The 7,359-nt window shown below is 46.9% G+C and overlaps 1 protein-coding gene across 1 annotated transcript in view; it reads right to left on the bottom strand.

Annotated features, from left to right (window-relative positions):
• GRM2 (glutamate metabotropic receptor 2) overlaps window positions 1–7,359 on the bottom strand; it is a 44,695-nt gene that overhangs the window by 2,410 nt on the left and 34,926 nt on the right. The gene's annotated exons all lie outside the window — the stretch shown is intronic.

Here is a 7,359-nt window from a genome sequence, read left to right as displayed (position 1 = left end):
AGACTCTCAGCCCAACCTACCTCACAGGGTTGTTGTTGTGGGGATAAGACGGAGGAGGAGAATGATGTAAGCTGCCTTGAGCCCTTTGTAGGAAAAAGGCAGGATATAAATTGAATGAATAAATAAATAAATAAACCAATTCCCAAACTTGCATTCTTGCTCAACAAAATATGTATTTTTGTGTTTTGCTGTACTGCGGGAAGGGATGTGCATTTTGAAAACACTAGTTTTCTCCATTTGCAATGTGTACTTTTCCTGTTTGACCAAAATGAGAAAAGTGCACAAATGAGTGGAGGAAAAAAGGCAGGACGACCCTCACATTGCTGGTGAGATCCTCTGACCATCCAGGGCTTCTGCTCCCATGAAAAGTCACACCTGAGGATTCTAGGTGCTCAGGGCACCCCTTCCTACTGTCACACTCAGTGTGTTCTACCTTGCTGGGCAGGATGAAATGTGACCCCAGTGCCCCTTTAATCATGTGGAGCACCTCTACACAACTACCGTGCATCTACCTGTTAATCATCCTGCTCCTTCCTCTTTCTCCAGTCTGCCTGGCAGGATACAAATTTTTAAACTGCCCTCTAGAAGCCCATGATCTGCAATGCCGTGCTATCCACTCACTGTTTCAGCTAACGCCCTCCTTGGGCCCCTAACTTTGCAGCTCCTTTCTTGCAGATCCCTCTGGGCAGAAAGTAGGGAGTAGACAGACTTGAACCATGGTAGAATTGCAGGCAGGCGTGGCCTTTTTATGCCCAGCCACCACCATCCTGCTTGGGAGCATGTCCAGGGCCTTTCTGTGATTGAATATAATGTGGTGTGCAAAGAGATGTTCACAGTGCGGAGAGACGTGTCTGATAGCACAGACTAAGCCAAGCTCTGGTTGGCATTAAGGTCAGCTCAGGCCCAGGCTCCTCCTTCACTGTCTTTCCTCAGAGTAGAAAAGGGAAGGAGCCCAGCTAGGGAGCAGCGTGTAAGCATGCGGATGCTTCAGTGAAGGGCACAGTGCTGTGCTCTTCCAGCAGACAGAGCTGCCACTTGGTGGGACAACACATTCACCCTCAGAGGTTCCCCCAGGAGATACAGCAGAAGGCTCCACCTTGGCTGGTGCTGAAGGCCAAGATGAGGTGTGTCGGGGAGGCCTCCTCGTTCTCCCAACAGGTGCTGAAATTACACTTGGCCTGGAGCTGGCCTAGTTAACTCCCATCTGCTGCTGTCATTTGGTGGTGTGAGACTGGAAAATGGATGGGGAGTAAAAGCAAACAAACTCCCTCCTGGGCTCAGCAAGCTGGCAGGACTTTGGGTGGTTGCTCCACCATGGAATCTCTCCACTGCTGCTATGGCAGGATTGCTCTGCAAGTTACCAACATCTGTGTGGAGCCTGAATTCAATAGCCAAGATCTGACATGAGTCAGTACTGAACATTTATAGAGTCAGGTTGCATGCTGAATATTTCAGTGCTAGCACTTGGGTGGTCAAAACAAATATATCAACATGCGTCACAGGAAGTGGGTGGCTGAACAAAAGAAAGCCAGACAAACAAACAAAGCCTGACTTCTATAATGTGGGGAAGGTGTCTGGGGCGTTGATCCTCCCTGTCTTTCAGTCACTAAGGAAGCAGCCATACCAGAAAAATTGACATGCTATGCACTCATTCAGTGCATTCTCCATCCTTACATAAGTCAACTCCCACAACATATAGGTGGATTTAACGCAACAGGTGAGAAATCTGAAAATTATTGTCATAGTGGCTGTGGATAGATTTAGTAACTTCATGAATATGCAGATTTTTAATATCCTTCAACAGACTAAGGAATTAAAATATTTTCACCATTTACCCAGGATGAGTGGGTGGAAAGAGAATGCAAGAAGGGTGCAGTCCTCTTGCTTCCACCCTTGATGTACGTAAGCCGGTGAACTCAAGAGGCTCATTGCATCCCCACCACTGCTGCACCTCACTCTCCTGCATGTCATCAAGGCAGCTGTTTTCAGCGGTCTAGCTAAAGGCCCAGGGAGCGAAGGAGGCTGGGTGGACAGAGGAATCAGCAGAGGGAGACAGCCCTGGCCTCCTCCCGCTCTCCAAATGCCGGTGCGTTCTCAGAGAGGGGCTGGTGCTCTTTTCACCCCAGCTGTGAGGGGGCAGGGCAAGGGCTAGGCCTTCAGAGCCCCAGCACCAAGGTCCAAAGGATCCTATGTCACCCCTCATCATGTTGCAGGGCTATGAGATGGTGCTCTGAGAAACTTAGCCATGACCCTTTTAAACATACGTGTTTTTCTGGCATCATCGTAGCACCATATGATGCATTTGTTCTGCGAAAGGCTGCATGGACAAGAGACGGCAGCTAGAATCAAGAAGCCAAGAATCAAGGTGGTAGCACAGTGTGACAATTGCCTGCCTTCACTGTGATTAGCACTCACAATCTCTGTGTCTTCTACCTCGACTCAATCAATGGGAGCTACCCTCATGTAAGTCAATGGGAACCCTGGATTAATACAAAGACCTTTTTTCGCTTCCAGGTCACTTCTCTTGTCATGGAAGTCATGAAGTAATCCATGCATTAGCCAATATAAAGCTTGGTAGGAAATGTGGACCGATCCTGCAGCCTACCTAGTGTCCAAATGGTGACAGCATCGCCCAAGCTGATTCCCACCGTAGAGCAAAGTTCTCTGAAATGCCACCTGCTTGTCCCATGGAAGTTGTATTTAATCAGCTCAGGCAAAAAGCCAAGAATCTAATAATGAAGAAAACTAAATCCAACAGTTAGCCAGCTTCTTTTGCTTTCCTTTGTTATTTTCCTCAGCTTAGCCAGGGATTTAAAAAAAAGGTATTTCTTTTCTGCTCCTCATTCTACATTATATTCCCTTTGGGTGGCCAAGTATTGTCTCTCATTTTCCCTGCCATCCTCCCTGCTCCTTATTTGGCAAACTATTATGCTCCTCCTTTGTCTTCTTGCTCCACCACTTCTATTTGGAATAGCTGGCCAATCCAGTCCCAGAGGGTAATATGCTAATCTGTGCTTTGTTTTCTACAAATATTGGTCGTATAGCAACACCTGAACATTGCAAGTCTGATGTCTGTCCCCCACTTTGTCTAAGTATCCTGCACAATCTGGCATGAGTGCACCATTCATACTTTGGGGGTCACTCGGTTACATGTTTATAGATATAAGTTTGCATTCACATGTGCACTACAACACACAGTGACAGATGTCCGCCACCAGCTGGCTCCGCTCCTGAGACATACTGACATGCTTCCCCGAATCACAAGGTTTTACAATCTCATGGTGGCACTCAGTATTATTCCCAGATGATTCCAGCAATGGCAATGGTTCAGTATTGTTGCTTTTCTTGGGATTGCTGTAGAGCAAGAAACATGGTACCCACACACCTGGATACCTTTCTTGGCACCTGAAAATGTACTAAGCCCCATTTCCACTGCATGAACTCAGATTTCAACTTGTGTTAGCCCAGTAAAGCAACTGGAGCAGCAGAATACCTTTCCAAAGTTTATTTCCACCTCCCTTGCATTAGTTGAAAATGATACACACATAAGGTCCTTGTTCCCAGATAAATAAACAGGACTGGCAGTAAGCCATTTTGAGTTCTTCGAAGGAAAAAAGGGTAATGTAAATATAATAAATAATCAAGCTTTTTCTTCAGACAGGTTATTTCCTGAGACAAAGTCTCAGTTTATATGCATATAGGCCATTCCCAAATGATGCGTGGGTATTTTTAAAATGTGAGTTAGTGTGAACTGTAAAGTAAGAAACGGTATCCAGAGATTTTGGGAAATAAGTCTTTATGAGAGGACCTTCAAAACACTGAGAAGTCTTCTTTGTGATCTGGAGTCTTTTGAGCAGGGTAGCAGGCAGCACAGAGAAAAGTTAGTTCAAATTTGCTGCGCATTCATTAATCAAGTGTGGGAAGCGGAATTAGGGGTCCTGTTCAGTTTCCACTGTTGCCAGACAAGCTCAGCAAGTTGCGACTCCACAACACAAATACTAGGAACGAAAACCCCTTGCGGTGACAGCAGAGTAGGTCCCAATTTTACAGTGGGCTTCCAGGTTTGCAAACATGCAAGACCTTAAACAGATGTTGCAGACTTAATTTCATCTGTGTTAAGCTTCTTTGAATCAATATGTGGCAACCACATCAATGTAATAGTTTAGGACATCTCATCAGCTGTAGTTCAAAAGTGCATTTTCTACAAATACTGACCTTGTTCACAAGATTATGTATGTTATGATGGACTGCAGTGCCCATGGGCATCAGGTTGCTAATTTAAGATACAAACACACCCCTGCTGTAGCTTTGCATATTGTCTGAACCAGGTGAGGTTGGGTTGTTGAGGTAATTAACAAGCCACCCCAAAAACAACCCTCACCAGCTTCTGAAGATAATGAAGCCCAGTGAAGTTAATTATGCGAATTGGCCAGCACACAATTGGCAAATGCAGGGTAGCTTCTTAACCACCCTCATGTTGTGCAAATCCACTCAAACTCCAGTGAGAAGAAAGGGGGGAGAAAAAAACAGGCATTCTTGAAATACTTAGGACAAAAGAGGGACATCTTTACTGAATCCAAATGCAAGCCTATTGACGCTACAAATGGAGGTGGTAGTCAGGATGTCAGCCTGCACTCAGCTACATTTTTAAAACTGTGTAAATGCAGATAAGTTACTTCTTGCACAGAAGATTCTTCCAGCACTTGGGCCAGTGGATGCACAAGCTTTGCTGATGAGATTTTTTAAAAAAAACTCTTTATGCGTCACTTTCTCACATGTGAAAATTTGAATGACTGCACTGACTTATGCCACCTTGTATCTTTGCAAACGAATGGAACTAATTAAAGTGAGGAATACTGGGAGCATATTTGCCAGTTCTGAGAATAAAAAAGATTCATTTCATGTCTCTGCTTCTGAACAGCAGGTTTTCAGCCAGTTTTAGATTCATTTGACTCCATTAATTAGGCCATGGCGTCTTGATAGCATACAGGCCTTAGGAGTCAGTGTTTGCATGCATTCTGATGATCATGCCAAGGGGGAGCCATTTGGCTTCATTTACAACCCAAACAAAGGATATAAACAACAACTCCCACAAGCAGGACTGAAGATAAAACTGTGCCAGAGTCATTAGCTGTTGAGACAAGATGGCTGTTCTCTTTGCAAGTATCCCTCTGCTGATCCATAACGCGTATGCATTGTAACATAATCCAATGACCAGCAGGTAATGACTAGTCTAGAATGTAGGTAATGGGTGGTTAATGGATCATGGACAGCAGGAGTGTGAGAGGAATTTCTAGCTAGGGAATACAAAACAGAGAGGAAGGAGGTAGACCTGGATGAAAACATTTGCACGAAGGACTGAGATGTAAACTGAGAGTCTCTGGAGTCTTCAACAGCCTTCCTTAACTCGGTGCCCTCTGGATGTTCAGGACTTCAGTTCGTATAATTCCTGACTATTGGCCATGCCAGCTGTAGATAAAGGGTGCTGCACTCCAAAATATCTGGGTGGTACTAGGCTGGGGAAGACTGGTCTAGAGAGAGCAGCATCTGAGTGTCAATGTGGAGAACCAGCCAGCTGGAGAGAATCAGCCTGAGTTCTGGATTGTTGGGCCTTTTGGTACTTGGGGAGGGGAAATGTAAAACTGTTGAAGCAGCGAAGGGCACAAGACGACGTCCCCATCCTCCATATGCATACAGATGGAGGCATACATGCTTCCAGCACATGGTGCTCCGAAGGGCCAGAGGAAGGCCAGGGTGGTGGGGGAGCCTGTTGAGTCTGTTGCCCCAAGCTAGAGTCCGATAGATCTGGGGCTGGCTGCTCTCTGAGGCCAAGCAGAAAACAACCTGCCCTCCTGGCCCTTCATCCCAAGAATTCCTTCCTTCTCCTGCAGATGCAGACTGGAAGACTCCACCCCCAAAACACCTCACTGCTCCCAGAGTGCTGGCAACCCTGTTTGTAGCAGTTCCAGGAAAAGCTCCAGGCTCCAATCCTCATACCCTACGAAATTCAAGTTTATGGCCTTGGTTAAGCCAGCAAGAAAGGTGCTGACACAGATGGGGAAGAAGGTACTGGGCATATTGATGTGATGACTGTACAAATTGCCCTGCCCTTTCAGCCACCCCTTGTGCCTTCAGTCTCCTGGCTTGGGGCAAACCTTATAATATCACATGCCTTTGGACTTGGACAGCTTTCCCTTGCTTCCCTTGCATTCAGGATTCTGGATGGATATTGAAACCACGCCCCTCGTGTTGGGATGACCATGTCCTGCTTCACAGTTTGAAGGGTTGTCAAGTGACAGACCCCTGCTGGAACGGCACGGCTGCTTTAAACTAGAGAACCAAGGAAGGGAGTGTCTGCAGGGGTCCCGAAGCTGCCAGCAACACTGAGCACCTGGATGGCAGGGCATCAAGCAAGCACTCAGGTCACACGGTCATGGTGGCACCTACTGCATTTCTGTTTCAATTACAGTAATGCTTTCTAGAATCTATATGCTTGAATCTGTTATTCCTACCTTGAGTTTCTATCCCACCTTACTTCCTCTTGCAAGCAACTCAAGGCAGCTTACAAGCCGTTCCTCAGCATTCTATTCCGACAGCAACAACCTGCGAGGTAGATTAGGCTGGGAGGCCATGCTTGGCCCAGACCCTGCACCTCCCGGGACTGCAGTCCTCCCATCAGCACACCACCCTGGCTCTCCAATTCGATGAAACCCACTGCCCTCTGATGCATGCCCTCTTCTCTAGTGCAAGGGCTCCCCACTTGGGTCATACGATGCACAGGGCTCCTGAGCTAAGGGTCCTATGTCACGTTACCAGAGATGCTCAAAACCCTGCCATCACGCAGCGCCTGCAGAGCAGACTGAGGCGTCCAAGGTGAGACGGCCCACGGAGGCTCTGCGGCACAGATCCAGGCTGCTGCGTAAGGCTTGCTTTGTGCTGGAGGGGGTTCTAACAAGCAGCTGGGGGTTGCGGGTTAACCATATTTTAGCAGCTTTGAAGTTTCCTTTCTCTGCCTTCTAAAGTAGTCCTGGGAGCTGAGGGCATGGAGGGTCCTGTCAGTCAGCACTTTAGAAGGTAACTGCACAGCACGATTTCCCCATCAGCCTAATTAAATTACAGGCTCAAGTGCTTGTATCTCACGCCAGCACAGTCCTTGCTTCCTGGTGACTTCCATGGGCGTTTTGCTGTTAAGGATCCCTAAATGAGCACCTGCTCCACTTTTACAGAAATTGGAAAGTACTGACAAAGCTCTCCCTGTGCAAAGTTTCTTTCCGGAGTGTCTCACAGCCAGTGCCGCATTTACACAGGGACCAAAATCCAAGGGGGCCTTGGTGTACTGCCATTAATTTTATTTCATTT

This window comes from Varanus komodoensis, unplaced genomic scaffold, assembly GCF_004798865.1.
Source record: "Varanus komodoensis strain SLA01 unplaced genomic scaffold, ASM479886v1 scaffold6_2, whole genome shotgun sequence".
NCBI lineage: Eukaryota > Metazoa > Chordata > Lepidosauria > Squamata > Varanidae > Varanus > Varanus komodoensis.
The sequence above is the reverse complement of the archived record's forward strand: the minus strand, read 5'-3'. Positions and strand labels throughout refer to the sequence as shown.